The following is a 20,143-nucleotide window of genomic DNA, read 5'->3' on the forward strand; positions in this document are numbered from 1 at the left end:
AATGACTTAATCAAGAATTTTTGAAAAATCATCCTTTTATGACATGCTTTTCTTTTCAATGCAAGTTCACAATCAACATCATGAATATCCATAAATCATAGCATGAAGATGAAAATTTTGTTTTGCCAAAGTAAGATTTCAAAACATGTCTAGATCAATAGTCAATTATTCATTAGAGTCATAATCTCATTGATTATCTCTCAAAAAGGTTAGTGTTTCCATCATTGTTGGACAATGGATAAATTATATAAACATTTTGCATTCCATCTAAGCAATACCATAAGATACATAATTAATCATGGATCACTAAGGTCTTTCTTTTGGTTGTAATGTGATCGGACTACAAAAATTTATTGTTTTTTCTTTGGATTCAAAAATCCTAAAGATATGAAAGCAAAAACCTTTTGGTATATCACTTTGTTTTTCATAAAGTCTCTTTCTTCTTTTCCACTTTATAATATTTTATTTTTGTGACTTTCTTTTATTAATATTCTTTGACACTTGATTTGTTTTCTTTTATCTTTCCTTCTTTTTGTTTTATCAAAGCATATTATTTTATTTATTTTCAACATTACTATTTGATTCTATTTTTCAAAGCTTTTCCATTCTCCCTAACTTTATTATTTGAAAAATCCTTGCAATTTTAAGTGTTCTCTTATCCTTAAGACAAGGTGATGGACATTGTTTTTCTTTTAAAAAATTGGCTAAGGGTTGTAACTTTTAAAGAACAACATTTTCACTTTTTAGGTTGAAAGTAGTTGCCAAAGGATCGCAACCTTACAAGGTAGGAATTTTTGTCAAGTAATTGTTCACTCAATAATCAAACAATATCTTGATCGTATCCATAACATCATATACATCAAGTAACGTCAAGAATGATACAAAAGTATCATAGTTAAAATGCATGTCTATTCTAATTCATTTATGTAAAATATGAGGAATACACTCATCTCACTTGGTTTAGGGTTATGATTCTTGACTTACATTGACATGTTTTCACGAAACAAGTAGTAAAGACAAATTTTGAATTAAGCAACTAGTTAATGATCATGCTATTAATTGAAAGATAATCAGAATACAATCATGAATTAAGCATTTAAAATAATAAACCTTGTATTATTCCATTATTATCGATTTTGTCTTTAAAATAAGCTTTGATTCATCTAGATTTGGCTTTTTCAAATTTGAACCATCTGCGGACAAACAACTTCAAACAATTTGTTTTCAAAATTTTTGATGAAAGGTACTCATGTATTTAAAATTTGATCATGTTCATGATAAAGAAATAACTGAAAGTAAATAGTAAAGTAAATGTCACAGGTTTTATCAAGCTTTATTTACAACATACATTCCCTCCAAAAATTTGGTATGTCATCAGGCTATCATTATGTGAAATATTTTCTTAACGAGGAAATGTTCTTGCCTAGTGAAATACTTGCAAAATTTCCAAAACACGTTTCTTCTTGTTTAATTTCAAAAAATAAAATTTGCATAAAAGAAATTTAAAACGGGATTTGGGTTGCCTCACAATAAGCGCTTGTTTAACGTCATTGGCTCGACTCCTGTTTTAAGGTTCCTTAATATATCTTCTTTTCTTCTTCCAGTTATATATCACGAATTTGAGATACGTAAGGAGTTGTTTCATGGCTTCATAGAATGGTGTGATCATCTTCACTCTTTTGAGAGTGTCTGAAATCCTCATTACTATTTTTTCTTAGTTGGAGTCAGTGTGTCAGATTGATTTTGAATAGGTGGATTTTTCCAGTTTTCCTCCTTTATTCCTTGAACTTTTATTTGTGTATCTTCACTTACGTCTTTCTCCAACTTATTTCCTTCTGCTTCTTTCCCACTTTCTTTGTCCCAACAAGAAATTTTTCGTTTTCTTTATTATTGTCATTTCCACCCACTTTACAGTGTTCATTTAAGTTATTTTGATTATTAGCATTGGTTTGTTAATCAGTCTGGTGCTTGACTAAATGACCAATTTGTTCCTTGAGGTTTTTTATTAAAGCGTCTATATTTTTCTAGCTTTCCATAGTCACTTCCCTGAACTGATTCAGTGTCTTTTCTATTCTTGATATAGTGTCATGTTGAGTAGTATTCTGGTGTGTTTCTACAGACACCTGCATATACTGATTTATGTCGGTGCATAATGTGATAAAGATGAATAATGGAAACAATAAAGAGAAGAGAGAATAATAACAAACTTCCAATACTCTTAAAATGGTTACAAAATGTTTGTACACGCACTCTGTTGTAGACTACAAAAAGGAATAACATGTATTATTGTTCACACCACTCACTTACTTAAATACAAGTGGGACTTAAGTAGAAATACTATAATACCCTCTAAAAAAAATTGTCTACAAGTTACTGAAAATGAATTAATTCTAACACCATCCCTTAATTCATATCCAGCTTAACCAAAACATAAAACACCAATTCCATCCCTCAAGAGGAGAAATTGATCAGTCTTGATCGCCTTCGTAACTCAGAAGTACTTCTTCTATCAACTATATCTCCATACCAATCTGAATCTAAGTAACTCAGAAGTTCTGAGTCAGTTTCAGCACCAGAAGGGAACAAAACTCCATACTTTAGAGTTCCCTTTATATACCTCAGAATTCTGACATCAAATTGGTAATGAGACCATTTCGGTTTACTCATAAACATGCTCACCATTCCAACTGCATAGAAAATAGTAGGTTTGGTATTATAGAAATACCTCAGATACCCTACCAATTGCTTGAACGTTATCGCATCTACATTATCACTATCAGAATCAGAATCTAATTCCTGATTTGTATCAACAATTGTGATAGCAACTTTATAATTCAGCAGCTCAAACCTCTTTAGAAGCTCAAGTTCATATTTCAGCTGATGTAAAATTATGCCTTTCTCAGAGTACATGATCTCCATCCCTAGAAAATAAACCATATTTCCTATATCAGTCATCTCAAACTCATTCATCAACTCCTTCTTGAACTTAGCTATCTCATGTTCACAACTTCCTATTAGCAATATGTCATCAACATATAGACACACCAGAATCATGTTGCCTTCAGAAATATGCTAAACATAGACATCATACTCCATCTCACATTTCTGAAATCCCTACTTCTTGAAAAATGAATCAATTTTCAGATTCCAAGCTCTAGTGGCTTGCTTCAGTCCATACAAAGATTTATGTAATTTGTACATCATCCCTTCCTGATTCTTTTTCTTAAATCCAGGAGGTTATGACACATAAACCCCTTCTTCTAATGGACCGTTCATAAATGCAAATTTCACATCTAAATGCATCAGAGGCCAATTCCTATTAGTAGTTATCGCAATCACCAGCTTGATTGTTTCATATCTTACTACAGGCACAAACACTTTAAAGTAATCTAACCTAGGTTTCTGCAGAAAACCTATCACAACTAACTTTAATTTATTTTTTCCAATTGATCCATCTGGATTTAGCTTCGCCTAATAAACCGATCTCACGTTGATGGCTTTCTTGTTCTTTGGAAGTTTTGTTAGCTTCCAATTCTTGTTTCTGTCTATGGTATCAAATTCTTATTTCATGGCCTTCAGCCAGACTTTCTACTTAAGAGCTTCTTCCATACTCACGGGTTCAGAGTCTACTAACATAGCACACTAAATAACTTCCCTTTAGAATCTACTTCAGTGTCTTGCAGCATATCAAACTCTACAAACCTTCTCGGAATGTTTCTGATTCTTTGTGGCCTCTGAACTTGTTCAGAATCTTCTGATTCTGGAATAATATCATATGCTAGAACTCCAAAAGTATTGCCTTCAGAAGTATGATCACCTTCAGAATCTAGAATATTCCCAGAATTTGGACTACCACCAAAATCTGAATCACCATCAGAATCTGGATCACCAGAATCTGAATCAACATCAGAATTTGGATCAAAATCAGATTCTTCCTCAAAATTAATCTCTCCTTTTTATTCAAACTCACTTTCAGAATCATTTTCAAGCTCTGACTCATTTTCAGAATCAGAATCAATATCTTCAAAAGTTAACTTTGCATTGGAGTTAGATTGAGACTTGCTCCAATCCCATACTTCTAACTCTTTCACAACAACATCTCTGTTGACTTCAACTTTATTAGTGAATGGAAAATAAAGCTTATAAGCACATGTACTATGATACCCCACCAGTAACATCACCTTTCTTATATCATCCAGTTTCTTTCTAGTAGCATCTGAAATGTGTTTATAACAGATAGAACCAAATACTCTGAAATGACTAACACTTTGCTTATCTCTTATTCCACCTCTCTGTAGCGGTAAACTCGTGACCATCAAGCTATGGATAAGTTTAACGTCAATAAAACCAGAGCCGCCACCGCGCTTTTATTGTTTCCAAAGGAAAAGGGAAAAGTATGAACAAAACCCAAAGATAAGTAGTTTTTAAATCAAAACTAATAAAATGCCAGAGATTACAGGTAAGGGGATTGGTTACATAGAGGGAAGGTGTTAGCACCCAAAGTGTCCTAGGTACTCCTAGGGAACCCTTTTTTATGTGTGCATATGGATTTGGTATAAAAGATGTTTGAGAAAAATAGAGTGTGGGGGTGAGAAAAGAATTCATTGATTATATTTTTGTGTTTGACAAGACCTTCGAACTTGTGCCTACATACCAACATAAAAATGAGGGATCAAAACCTCGTAGTTCGTGGTAAAATTTCAAATAAGTTGGTGAATTGTTTTTTAACAAAAGTTTAATAAGAAAAGGCACAAAGAGCCAAAAGTTTGAATGCAGTTGTTAGTTATTTTTTTCTTTTGAAATTTAAGTCAATATGGTTAAGTTCATTTACAAGCTTAATTTAAGAAAGAGTTTGAAAATTCAACGGCATAAGGACAAAATTTCTAATTATTAAAACAAAGTCTAAGTTTGAAAACACAAGCAAAGAAAGTTTTTGAAAAGGGGGAGAGATTTGAAATTTAAAAAGTGGGAGGAGATGAAGAGGTTATCCTAAGCACAAATTTAAAAGTTAAGAGTTGAAAAGATCTGACCAATGGGATGCAATCCAACAAACAAGAATGTCATATAGAAACTCAGTTTCCTTTAGACTTTAATCAAGCAATGATCAATTAGCAATGAGCAGTATCCAGACATCATGAAGATCAAGGCATCAAATAAAGATAGCCACATCCAAGCAAGCAACTCCAATAGCTAGCAGTCTTTATTGTCTTTCAATGTATCAGATGAAATATTCATTAATCAACTCAGAACAAAGCATCAGACACAAGATCAAAATAACAATTAGGAATAAAGACAGAGTAGCAGATGAATTCAAACAAATCCCAAGGCTTGCATCAGATGAAGGCTCAGTTCAATATAGCTCAGTCTCAAAATGTTGGCATTGGCCAAGTCCTTTTGCATAGGGAATGTTGCCTAATCCTAAGTCCAAAAGTTCAGATCAAGATCAATAGTCCACCAGATATTTTTTAGGATTTTTGTTATTATTAGGTATTTTAAGGACCTAGGACCACAAGCCAAATCAAAACAAACAAGCAAATATATACAATCACAAAGTATGGCTCAAGTGAGAAAAGTGAGAATGACATAAACATAAACAAGTTACATGAAATGGAAATGAATTGATAAATGACTGAAAGTTAAATTGCATAAAGTAAATGACTTAAAAGTAAAAGCATAATGAATAAATGTTAGTCAAATGTTAGTCAAATGTTAGTCAAATGTTAGTCAAAAGTTAGTCAAGTATTAGTGGTGATTTTTAATTGATTAAGTCATTCTTTAGAGAATACTCAACCATTCATTCACAAGTATGAATCCTTAAACCAATACATCTTCCATGAGAAGGGCTCCAACTTGGATAATTCAACAAGTATGCCACCAGATCTCATGAAAGGAAAAATTTTAAAGTCTCCACAGAATACCACAGAAGAAGAACTGATAAGACATCTGGCGGAAGAAAACTTATTATGCAAATGATGCATGAAATGCAATGTTTTTTATTTATTTAATTTCAAAAAACATATGAAGTCCTATTTCCAAATCTATATTCAAATAATAACAAAATGACAATTTGATTGACCATAAAATCTCTTTTTATTCATAAAATTCGGAAGGATTACACTGAGTACAATTCCAGAAACCAAATATGAATACAAGAGAAAAGGAAAATATCATTCTAAGGTTCCGTAGCAACTGCATCAGATGATCTGGCTATGGGTGCATACTTCCTTCGGATGCGTCGAATCTAGGACTCAAAGGATGCCTTCATTTGAGGCTTCTCAAGAACTAGCTGATCAAAATTCTTCTTACAAGCACCAGAAGGTTGAGGCATACTAGAGGAAGGTAGACCTTCTGGCTCTCTCTATCTCGTCACTGCTCGGCTCAAATCATGGAACCGCTCTTCCCACATATCTCTCTCTTACTTCATCTTAGCAAGTGCGTCTTCCAACTCCTCTACATCTTGGTTAGAGAGAGTTGATGGCTTAGCCACAACCATAGATATAGGTCTTTCACAAGGGTACGACATCTTCAGCTCCAAAGCTCTCTTCTTCACCCAAATTGTGTAAGCTTCCAAAGTTACACAGTTGCATAGACCAAGCTCGGATCTTCCTCTCATATGCACATTATGCCAAGCATGTACCATCCTTTGCTTAAAATGTTGGGGATCTTTACCCTCTTGATAGAATAGACCTTCTAATTGAGTGTTATTAGGTTTATCTCTCAAGGGGAACCCAAGTTGACGACGGGCCAAAGCATGGTTGTAGTCGATTCCTCCTTGTGTACCAATGAGAGGCACATTAGAGAACTCACCATAATTATCAATAACATCCACATTACTCAATTCAGAATCATACCAGACAATATCATCATTAGTGATAGACATAAGTCTCTGATACCACTGCAGACATTGCTTGTTCTCCAAAAAAGCAGGCGTCTGAGGCAAGTGCGAAATAAACCACGTGTACAGAAGAGAAACGTAGCATACAATAGTCCCACCATCTTTGGAATTCCTCAAATGCAAAGAGAAATACATATCACTCAATAGAGTAGGAATAGGATTCCCAATCAAGAAGATTCTAATGGCGTTAACATCAACAAAATCGTCAATGTTAGGGAACAAAGCTGGACTATAGATGAGCAATACAAAGATGGCTTCAAAAGCATCCATGCTATTAGCTTGAGCAAAAACAGTAGCTTTACCAATGAGGAACTCAGAAGTCAACCCAAGAATACCTCATTTCTTCACCAAATGAGCATCAATCTCATACTTCTTCATATGAAGGGCTTCAGCTATGATATGAGATCTGGGAATCTCCTCTAATCCACTGAAAGGTACTTTGTCAGATACTGGTATACCCAAGAGATGGGCATACTCCTCTAACATAGGAACAAGCTGGTAATTTGGAAAAGTGAGACATCGGTAGAGAGGATCATAGAACTTAACCAAAAAACTTAGAAGTCCTTCAACCACATCAGTAGATAATACAGATAAAAGTTTCCCATGACGTTACTTGAAGTCCAAGGGATCTAGTACAAAGGATGACAACTTCCTTAGCTCTTTCAAATCAGGGCATCTGAAACTGTACTTCTTACTGTTCCTTCGTCCATAATCCATGGTCTGAATATATTCGCAAACAAGACCACAATTTCCTTGAAATTTATTTTTCTGTGATGAATGTTATGATGCGCATGTATGCATGAATACAACAATCACAAAAAAGGGATCACACACATGGAAAACACAAACAAAGGTCAACTGATGGATCAAGTCATCATTAAGATCAATCATCAATTTTGGTGGATTATGGTTTTCACCTTATCAACACCCAAGTGAAGGAGAAGAGCGATCCAAAATGCAACGGAATTTAAAATTTCTCCTTTAGTGATCCTTACGAATAGGCATGATCAGTGATAGAATCGTTACCTCTTGTGGCAATTGTAACCTTTGATACATATCTACGGAGCGATCACGAACGTTGAACGATGACAACGCCTCTATTCAGTCCACACGAACGGGTTCCTTCAATCTCAGTGATAGCTACTATGAATGAAGGCTTTGAGTGAGAGAGAGAGAGAGAGAGAGAGAGAGAGAGAGAGAAATGAAATTACAACTGCATAAATGCTTCTACACAAGGGTTCTATTTATAGAACCACTTGTGTGGGCTGCAAGCTAAAAAGCCCACTCAAGTGTATGTGGCCCATATCTTATAATATGCCAAAATCACTTAAGCGCGTGGTACCTTACCATATTTCGTATTCTACTTAAGTACACCGTACCTTACGATGTTCTACAGTTCACTTAAGTGCACCGTACATTACGGTATTCCTTAGTTACTTTATCTCTCATCAATCCGTCCTTTTGTGTGTGACCCTGTAGGTTTTCACGGCATTGGCAATTATATTAAATTACGTATTTAACATAATAAACAGTGAGTGGTATCTAGCAACACATCACTGCTACCCAAGACACAAAAATGTCATGTGATCTGACCAATCCTTTTGTGATAATACTTATGTGTACAATTACCCTTTTGCCCTTATGTCTATATTGAACACAAGGCATAGATCGTGTCATCCTTGTCCAGTTCAATATTGGGCCCATGGACATTTATCCTGTTACGCAGGATGGGCAAATTCCATCTAGGTCACTCATGTCCCTCAGCAAGCTTCGTGGAGTACCCATCAACTGTCTTCATGGTCATCCAGTTACGGACAATGTTTGATCAGCAATAAGGCACTCGACTCTACATCTAGGGTCCATAGCGGTTTCAGGTCGAAGGGTAGTATACACCATTATCACCATGAGAATAACTTATGACACTTTGCATAACATTCTATATAGTATTCTCATAGCGGGTCAATCCAGTATAAATATTACTCTTAATATTCATACCTATTTTTAAGACTTGATAACTCCTTATCCATGATCCATGAGATGTGATCATCGGTCTATATACATAATAGTCTTAATGCTTTAATGTTATCCCACTTCACAATAAAGCTCGACTATGGACAGTTTAAGAATAATGTCCTTATGTTTAATGTGATCTCATGATTAAGTCACACTTGATACATTAAACGGACTATCTATTCTAGGGACTTTATTAGACAAACATAATAAAGAAAAAGCCTTTTATTATTAATAAATAATTCGATACAAGTACCAAAAGTATTGGCCTTTAGGGCTTACACCAACACCAAGTTCCATTGATATTGACAAGACTTGATAGAATCAACTGAGAACCAAAGGGTTTTTTGTGAGTCACGAACATGGAGTCAGGTTAAAAACCATCACAAAGGAGTGTACTAAGGATAAAAACCTATAGATCATGTTCTAAGAAGTTCCCAGAGTCTTGATCTCATCTATCAGATATTATAGGTTAGGATGACTGACTCGTCAACCCATAATATTCTCAAGAGAAACTCATCTGAGTGTAGTATCGTGTGACAACTATTATCAAGTCTACACTTGAACGGTCTCCGCATTACGTCCCAAATAGGCCAACTTGGGTTAAATGTTCTATGTTCCTCAACTTCTCGGACCCCAAATCAGAGAAAGTAATGTCTATCCACAAATAACTTATGTGACATTAGTAACACCAAAAGGGTCTCCACTGAGTAGATAGCTCTCAAGCCAACTTGTTAAGGACTACTCCATACAAGTTGAACGTGACTATATCATCCTCCTATCTTAATTGAACTCAAGTTAGGGTTAGAACTTATCTCACCACACGAAGATCACCAAGCACAATAGACAGATTATATCACACAAACAAATACATACAAACATCAAATATACACATATATTCACATAAAAAAAGTAGGCTAAACCCACTGAGGCTGACTCACCAGCAGAGTCGCCACTTAATTTTTGTAGCGGTAAATTCATGACCATCAAGCTATGGATAAGCTTAACATCAATAAAACCAGAGTCGCCACCGCACTTTTATTGTTTCCAAAGGAAAAGGGAAAAGTACGAACAAAACCCAAAGATAAGAAGTTTTCAAGTAAAAACTAATAAAATGCCAGAGATTACACGTAAGGGGGTTGGTTACACAGAGAGAAGGTGTTAGCACTCAAAGTGTCATAGGTACTCCTAGGGAGCCCTTTTTTATGTGTGCATATGGATTTAGTATAAAAGATGTTTGAGAAAAATAGAGTGTGGGGTTGAGAAAAGAACTCATTGATTATATTTTTGTGTTTCACAAGACCTTCGGACTTGTGCCTACGTACCAACATAAAAATGAGGGATCAAAACCTCGTAGTTCATGGTAAAAATTTCAAATAAGTTGGTCAATTGTTTTTTAACAAAAGTTTAATAAGAAAAGGCACAAAGGGCCAAAAGTTTGAATGGAGTTGTTAGTTATTTTTGTCTTTTGAAATTTAAGTCAATATGATAAAGTTCATTTACAAGCTTGATTTAAGAAAGAGTTTGAAAATTCAATGGCATAAGGCCAAAGTTACTAATCATTAAAACAAAGTCTAAGTTTGAAAACACAAGCAAAGAAAGTTTTTGAAAATGGGGAGAGATTTGAAATTTAAGAAGTGGGAGGAGATGAAGAGGCTACCCTAAGCATAAATTTAAAAGTTAAGAGTTAAAAAGATCTGACGAATGGGATGTAATCCAACAAACAAGAATGTCATATAGAAACTCATTTTCCTTTGGACTTTAATCAAGCAATGATCAATTAGCAATGAGCAGTATCCATATATCATGAAGATCAAGGTATCAAATAAAGATAGCCAGCCACATCCAAGCAAGCAACTCCAATAGCTAGCAGTTTTAATTGTCTTAAAATGTATCAGATGAAATATTCCTTGATCAACTTAGAATAAAGCATCAGACACAAGATCAAAATAACAATTAGGCATAAAGACAGAGTAGCAGATGAATTCAAACAAATCCCAAGGCTTGCATCAGATGAAGGCTCAGTTCAATATAGCTCAGTCTCAAAATGTTGGCATTGGCCAAGTCCTTTTGCATAGGGAATATTGCCTAATCCTAAGTCCAAAAGTTCAGATCAAGATTAATAATCCACCAGATGTTTTTTTAGGGTTTTTGTTATTATTAGGTATTTTAAGATCCTAGGACCACAAGCAAAATCAAAACAAAAAAGCAAATATATACAATCACAAAGTATGGCTCAAGTGAGCAAAGTGAGAATGACATAAACATAAACAAGTTACATGAAATGTAAATGGCAATGAATTGATAAATGACTGAAAGTTAAATTGCATAAAGTAAATGAATTGAAAGTAAAAGCATAATGAATAAATGTTAGTCAAATGTTAGTCAAAAGTTAGTCAAGTGTTAGTGGTGATTTTTAATTGATTAAGTCATTCTTTGGAGAACACTCAACCATTCATTCACAAGTATGAATCCTTAAACCAAGACATATTACATGAGAAGGGATCCAACTTGGATAATTCAACAAGTATGTCACTAGCTCTCATGAAAGGAAAAAGGTCAAGTCTCCACATAATGCCATGAAGAATGGGAGACTTGCAGTCTCACTTACTAGAATGATATGCCTTGAGGGTCAAATTTATCTCTATGTTAAGCAATCATAATTGGACTTATGTAGAAGTCATAGCTATCTGAGGCCGGACAATAAAAATTTAACTGTTAATGCATGTTAGATATTTGGTATGAAGAACCAAATCCTAAATCATACCACACACTGAAAGAAAAGATCAAGAGGGAGGGACCTATCTTAGTCATGCTTGTATTGATTCATCTGACACAAGGTCATTGTTGAACCAATTAGTCTTTAGACATTAGATATTTCATTGGTCAAATGAGGGAATGGGGAAGAATAGGGATGAAGATGAAGAGGGAGATGAAGATAGAAATACAAATTGATCATGGGAGGACTTTCATCAAATCAAAACCATCCATTCATTTTTGGAGATGAAATGTACATTTCATCAATCCCCTAAATCAAATGGTTTTGATCCAACAAAAGTCAAATCAACCTTGACCAGGGCCCAAACAGAAAGTCAAACATCACAAGACCATAAAAATGGCTCAACGATATTTTTAAACATTTAATCAATTAAAAATCAATTTAAAAATGAATTAAAATACATATTAATTTGGTAAAAACCTAAAATCCCTTCAAAACACCAACTAAATGGCCAAGGGATTCATCCTAGGTCAAAGGACCTTAGACAAAAAAATTCACTATTTTTCAAAAGTCAGAAGTATTTTTAAACAATTAAAAACATGCATAAAAACATTTAATTCATGAAAAATATCAAAATTAATCCAAAAAGTAATTTGAATTCAAAATATGGAAGAGAAAAATATTTAAAGATTTTTGGTGAAAGTCTCATATTTTTTGATTAAAAATGAAATTTCTATTAATTAAATAAAATAGAAGGATTAAACATAAAATTATAATTTAAAATAAAATAAGAAAAAATAAGGGCCATCAGATCTCCCTCATTAATTGAGGTAGCATATCTGATGGCCACGCGTGTGGTGTCTACCACACAACCGAGTCAATGCGTTGAAATGTGGGTAATTCAAACCAAAGGCCATGAGTAGATCATTGGATCATAATCAGATGGATGTGAAGCAACCAACACACCACCATATCCCTAGCTCCAGTCATCTTCTCTGGTGGACCTCACCGGGTTGGTCCATCTATAACTCAATGAAAAATGAAAAACAAGGACACTATTTCAAAGGAAAAAATGCTCAGGAGCTCGAATCTGGCCTCAATTTTCTCCAATTCCAAGTATATGGATAGATACAGGGATTTAAATTTTGAGGATCATGAACTGAGTTGCTTCGATTTGACCTCAAAGCAACTCAATCTTGTCGCCTACATTGGTAGGACTTCAGCCAACCAAAAATCAAAGAGAATGGTGAAGAATTTAGAGAGAATCGAAGAGAGAAAGTTTCTGAAAAATCACCTTCGAGGGAGCTTGAATCTTGCTTGATCTTGTTTCCAATTGGCCTTGGCTTGACTTTAGAAGCTTGTAGGAAGTGAATTGGATCAAAGAATGGCTTGGATTCTTGGAGTTTCAACTTCAAAATAGAAGTGAAATTGGAACTCGATTTTCAATTAAAAACCTTCAAGTTTATTCTTTAACGGTGAGGGGTATGGTTGCAAGATCAAACCTTGGGCAAGGTGTCCCCAATTCTGAGCAGAAGGGGTTGTATTTATAGGATATGCAATTGATTTCCATACACTTCCATCAAAATGCCAAAAATAGAAATTCTCACTTGCATGGATGCATGGGCGTATGATAGGCCCATGAAGTGATGTTAAAAGGTCCAAAATTGATCATGAGCGATGTTGAAAGTGTGTCATGAAGTCATGCAATTGGAATTGGGAAATGATAATGAGATTCATCCAAATGGAACCTTGAAGAAAATCCATGCGCAAGTCATTCAATCCTTGGCCAAATGAAGTGATTTTGGAATTTTTGGAAAGGTGGGATCAAGGGGAACAACTTTCATGTTGAACACTTTTCCATTTGAAGTTTGGATCATGATGAACTTTGAGGTGGAAGTTTGGAAAATCAAACATATTTGAAATTTTTCTAAGTATCAAGTCAAATGTTCACTTCTTCCACCTTGAATAACTTTTGCTATGGCATTAAAATCTAAACAGTTTCTTCATAAAACTTGTATCTCTTTCAAACCTCTTCAATTTGGTAACAAATTTGACCTCATTTGGATTTGTCGTGAAGGAGATATGCATTTTAGAAGTTGAGGAAAATCTCTTGTTCAATGGTAACGGCCCAAAATGACCTATAATGTTTCCTCTTGGCACATACCCTTGAAAGTTGAATTTTAAGTTTCTAAAATAATAAAGTTGTATAGGACATATTGAATTTTATTATGAAACTTGGATGGCATTTATCTTATAAAAATTGAGCAAGTTATGGTCCTTGGAAGTTGACCTCCTAACTAGGGTTCAGACAAAATGACCTATAATATTTCACCATAAATAATGACTTTCCAAGAAATATTAGCTTTTGACATCAAAATGAAAGTTTTTTGGAATGTCATAAGGAGTAAATTTTATCTTGGAATCATTTTCAAATGACACAAATTATAGGAGATAGGGTCTAGGGAACCCCAATTTTGACCAGTTGACTTTCTCTGGTCAACCACCATGAACCAACTTGCAAACTTGAAGTCCTCTTGATCTCTTGGACTCATGGAGGATAATATATGCATAATATGATTTATAATGAAGTATACCTTAATATATTTGATCAAATTTTGAAGAAACTTGTTGAGGAAGTCACATAAGATACCCAGATGAATTAGGGCTTCCAAGGCAAACAAGCTTCAAACTCTTGATGATTTATTGATCAAAATGATAAATGAAGATCATGGGGACCCATATATGATGTCTAGAACCAATTTGAACCATATCTTGATTGATCTCCTTGCATTGAGGATCTCAAATCCTAGATATGAGCTTGATGAGGCATTTGTGGATGCACACACTACCTACATAAGAAGTACAACTATACATAGACATATTTTTGGAATTTTTATTAGTAAATAATTAAAAACAAAGTATGATAAAATCAAAATGTGCTTGGTGATCTCTCCCAATGCATACCCAGTGAATGAGGGGTAAGGAGGATGCCAAGGTTTGATCTCAAACCCAATGCATATGATGGGATAGCATGAGGGATCTTAGGGTCAAAATTGGGGTCTTACGCTCTCAAAAGGAAATATTTCCTTCAGCTTCTTGGTTGGACACATATTGAGCACATATGTTGCAGTGGCAACAACTTCTCCCCATAAAATGTTAGGAAGCTTCTTCTCCTTCAGCATGCTCTTTGCCATATCTAGAAAAGTTCGGTTTCTCCTTTAAGCAACTAGGATCCGCATCCAATTCTGGAAAGGGAAATGTGATTGAAGTTGTGTGTATAGGAATTTCAATAAGTAAATTATTATTTATGACCATTACCAAACAATTTAGAAAAAGAAATAGATGTAAACAATCAAAAAATTTAAGTAGTTGAAATGGAGGATTGCCTCGAGGATTTTATATGATATAAAAGTACTGTTTAAATTAAGGGAAAAATTTTATTAGAGAGTCGTAAGATTTGTGATGTAGTACGAAATAGAATATTTGTCGTTAAGTTGTTCAGTTTCTCTAGTGTTTTGGTTTTGTTGTTTGTTTCATTTATTATCGTTTATCGAATTACAAATTGAGTCTCTTCAAATTAGATTTCACGTGTATCTTAGAATTGAGTGCAATGCGTTAAAATATGTTTTTTCATTAAATTGTATTTTGTATTCGATAAATCAAAAGTTTAGATAAAAATCTATGCAAAATGATTCAAGTCAAATTATCTAGTATTTTGGTCAAGAAACACGTGAATGAATGATTCTTATCATACTAGCTTTAGATTAACGCAAACCTTTCCTTTTTCTTAAAATAGCAATTTTATAGAAGTGTGATTCGAATCAAGGTTATGCATGATTTGATTCAATAAATAAATGTGAAAAATAGGGTTTGTCACTACTAGTGTGATTCGAATCACAAACTTCTTTGACTTGAATTAGAAGCAAGATTGATTCGAATCAAGCTAAAGTTTGATTCGAATCAAAAATTCATTTCAAATTCAAGATTTGCATAAAAGAAATTTAAAACGGGATTTGGGTTGCCTCACAATAAGCGCTTGTTTAACGTCATTGGCTCGACTCCTGTTTTAAGGTTCCTTAATATATCTTCTTTTCTTCTTCCAGTTATATATCACGAATTTGAGATACGTAAGGAGTTGTTTCATGGCTTCATAGAATGGTGTGATCATCTTCACTCTTTTGAGAGTGTCTGAAATCCTCATTACTATTTTTTCTTAGTTGGAGTCAGTGTGTCAGATTGATTTTGAATAGGTGGATTTTTCCAGTTTTCCTCCTTTATTCCTTGAACTTTTATTTGTGTATCTTCACTTACGTCTTTCTCCAACTTATTTCCTTCTGCTTCTTTCCCACTTTCTTTGTCCCAACAAGAAATTTTTCGTTTTCTTTATTATTGTCATTTCCACCCACTTTACAGTGTTCATTTAAGTTATTTTGATTATTAGCATTGGTTTGTTAATCAGTCTGGTGCTTGACTAAATGACCAATTTGTTCCTTGAGGTTTTTTATTAAAGCGTCTATATTTTTCTAGCTTTCCATAGTCACTTCCCTGAACTGATTCAGTGTCTTTTCTATTCTTGATATAGTGTCATGTTGAGTAGTATTCTGGTGTGTTTCTATAGACAACTGCATATACTGATTTATGTCGGTGCATAATGTGATAAAGATGAATAATGGAAACAATAAAGAGAAGAGAGAATAATAACAAACTTCCAATACTCTTAAAATGGTTACAAAATGTTTGTACACGCACTCTGTTGTAGACTACAAAAAGGAATAACATGTATTATTGTTCACACCACTCACTTACTTAAATACAAGTGGGACTTAAGTAGAAATACTATAATACCCTCTAAAAAAAATTGTCTACAAGTTACTGAAAATGAATTAATTCTAACACCATCCCTTAATTCATATCCAGCTTAACCAAAACATAAAACACCAATTCCATCCCTCAAGAGGAGAAATTGATCAGTCTTGATCGCCTTCGTAACTCAGAAGTACTTCTTCTATCAACTATATCTCCATACCAATCTGAATCTAAGTAACTCAGAAGTTCTGAGTCAGTTTCAGCACCAGAAGGGAACAAAACTCCATACTTTAGAGTTCCCTTTATATACCTCAGAATTCTGACATCAAATTGGTAATGAGACCATTTCGGTTTACTCATAAACATGCTCACCATTCCAACTGCATAGAAAATAGTAGGTTTGGTATTATAGAAATACCTCAGATACCCTACCAATTGCTTGAACGTTATCGCATCTACATTATCACTATCAGAATCAGAATCTAATTTCTGATTTGTATCAACAATTGTGATAGCAACTTTATAATTCAGCAGCTCAAACCTCTTTAGAAGCTCAAGTTCATATTTCAGCTGATGTAAAATTATGCCTTTCTCAGAGTACATGATCTCCATCCCTAGAAAATAAACCATATTTCCTATATCAGTCATCTCAAACTCATTCATCAACTCCTTCTTGAACTTAGCTATCTCATGTTCACAACTTCCTATTAGCAATATGTCATCAACATATAGACACACCAGAATCATGTTGCCTTCAGAAATATGCTAAACATAGACATCATACTCCATCTCACATTTCTGAAATCCCTACTTCTTGAAAAATGAATCAATTTTCAGATTCCAAGCTCTAGTGGCTTGCTTCAGTCCATACAAAGATTTATGTAATTTGTACATCATCCCTTCCTGATTCTTTTTCTTAAATCCAGGAGGTTATGACACATAAACCCCTTCTTCTAATGGACCGTTCATAAATGCAAATTTCACATCTAAATGCATCAGAGGCCAATTCCTATTAGTAGTTATCGCAATCACCAGCTTGATTGTTTCATATCTTACTACAGGCACAAACACTTTAAAGTAATCTAACCTAGGTTTCTGCAGAAAACCTATCACAACTAACTTTAATTTATTTTTTCCAATTGATCCATCTGGATTTAGCTTCGCCTAATAAACCGATCTCACGTTGATGGCTTTCTTGTTCTTTGGAAGTTTTGTTAGCTTCCAATTCTTGTTTCTGTCTATGGTATCAAATTCTTATTTCATGGCCTTCAGCCAGACTTTCTACTTAAGAGCTTCTTCCATACTCACGGGTTCAGAGTCTACTAACATAGCACACTAAATAACTTCCCTTTAGAATCTACTTCAGTGTCTTGCAGCATATCAAACTCTACAAACCTTCTCGGAATGTTTCTGATTCTTTGTGGCCTCTGAACTTGTTCAGAATCTTCTGATTCTGGAATAATATCATATGCTAGAACTCCAAAAGTATTGCCTTCAGAAGTATGATCACCTTCAGAATCTAGAATATTCCCAGAATTTGGACTACCACCAAAATCTGAATCACCATCAGAATCTGGATCACCAGAATCTGAATCAACATCAGAATTTGGATCAAAATCAGATTCTTCCTCAAAATTAATCTCTCCTTTTTATTCAAACTCACTTTCAGAATCATTTTCAAGCTCTGACTCATTTTCAGAATCAGAATCAATATCTTCAAAAGTTAACTTTGCATTGGAGTTAGATTGAGACTTACTCCAATCCCATACTTCTAACTCTTTCACAACAACATCTCTGTTGACTTCAACTTTATTAGTGAATGGAAAATAAAGCTTATAAGCACATGTACTATGATACCCCACCAGTAACATCACCTTTCTTATATCATCCAGTTTCTTTCTAGTAGCATCTGAAATGTGTTTATAACAGATAGAACCAAATACTCTGAAATGACTAACACTTTGCTTATCTCTTATTCCACCTCTCTGTAGCGGTAAACTCGTGACCATCAAGCTATGGATAAGTTTAACGTCAATAAAACCAGAGCCGCCACCGCGCTTTTATTGTTTCCAAAGGAAAAGGGAAAAGTATGAACAAAACCCAAAGATAAGTAGTTTTTAAATCAAAACTAATAAAATGCCAGAGATTACAGGTAAGGGGATTGGTTACATAGAGGGAAGGTGTTAGCACCCAAAGTGTCCTAGGTACTCCTAGGGAACCCTTTTTTATGTGTGCATATGGATTTGGTATAAAAGATGTTTGAGAAAAATAGAGTGTGGGGGTGAGAAAAGAATTCATTGATTATATTTTTGTGTTTGACAAGACCTTCGAACTTGTGCCTACATACCAACATAAAAATGAGGGATCAAAACCTCGTAGTTCGTGGTAAAATTTCAAATAAGTTGGTGAATTGTTTTTTAACAAAAGTTTAATAAGAAAAGGCACAAAGAGCCAAAAGTTTGAATGCAGTTGTTAGTTATTTTTTTCTTTTGAAATTTAAGTCAATATGGTTAAGTTCATTTACAAGCTTAATTTAAGAAAGAGTTTGAAAATTCAACGGCATAAGGACAAAATTTCTAATTATTAAAACAAAGTCTAAGTTTGAAAACACAAGCAAAGAAAGTTTTTGAAAAGGGGGAGAGATTTGAAATTTAAAAAGTGGGAGGAGATGAAGAGGTTATCCTAAGCACAAATTTAAAAGTTAAGAGTTGAAAAGATCTGACCAATGGGATGCAATCCAACAAACAAGAATGTCATATAGAAACTCAGTTTCCTTTAGACTTTAATCAAGCAATGATCAATTAGCAATGAGCAGTATCCAGACATCATGAAGATCAAGGCATCAAATAAAGATAGCCACATCCAAGCAAGCAACTCCAATAGCTAGCAGTCTTTATTGTCTTTCAATGTATCAGATGAAATATTCATTAATCAACTCAGAACAAAGCATCAGACACAAGATCAAAATAACAATTAGGAATAAAGACAGAGTAGCAGATGAATTCAAACAAATCCCAAGGCTTGCATCAGATGAAGGCTCAGTTCAATATAGCTCAGTCTCAAAATGTTGGCATTGGCCAAGTCCTTTTGCATAGGGAATGTTGCCTAATCCTAAGTCCAAAAGTTCAGATCAAGATCAATAGTCCACCAGATATTTTTTAGGATTTTTGTTATTATTAGGTATTTTAAGGACCTAGGACCACAAGCCAAATCAAAACAAACAAGCAAATATATACAATCACAAAGTATGGCTCAAGTGAGAAAAGTGAGAATGACATAAACATAAACAAGTTACATGAAATGGAAATGAATTGATAAATGACTGAAAGTTAAATTGCATAAAGTAAATGACTTAAAAGTAAAAGCATAATGAATAAATGTTAGTCAAATGTTAGTCAAATGTTAGTCAAATGTTAGTCAAAAGTTAGTCAAGTATTAGTGGTGATTTTTAATTGATTAAGTCATTCTTTAGAGAATACTCAACCATTCATTCACAAGTATGAATCCTTAAACCAATACATCTTCCATGAGAAGGGCTCCAACTTGGATAATTCAACAAGTATGCCACCAGATCTCATGAAAGGAAAAATTTTAAAGTCTCCACAGAATACCACAGAAGAAGAACTGATAAGACATCTGGCGGAAGAAAACTTATTATGCAAATGATGCATGAAATGCAATGTTTTTTATTTATTTAATTTCAAAAAACATAT

The sequence above is a fragment of the Lathyrus oleraceus genome, chromosome 4 (genome assembly GCF_024323335.1).
Source record: "Lathyrus oleraceus cultivar Zhongwan6 chromosome 4, CAAS_Psat_ZW6_1.0, whole genome shotgun sequence".
Classification (NCBI taxonomy): domain Eukaryota; kingdom Viridiplantae; phylum Streptophyta; class Magnoliopsida; order Fabales; family Fabaceae; genus Lathyrus; species Lathyrus oleraceus.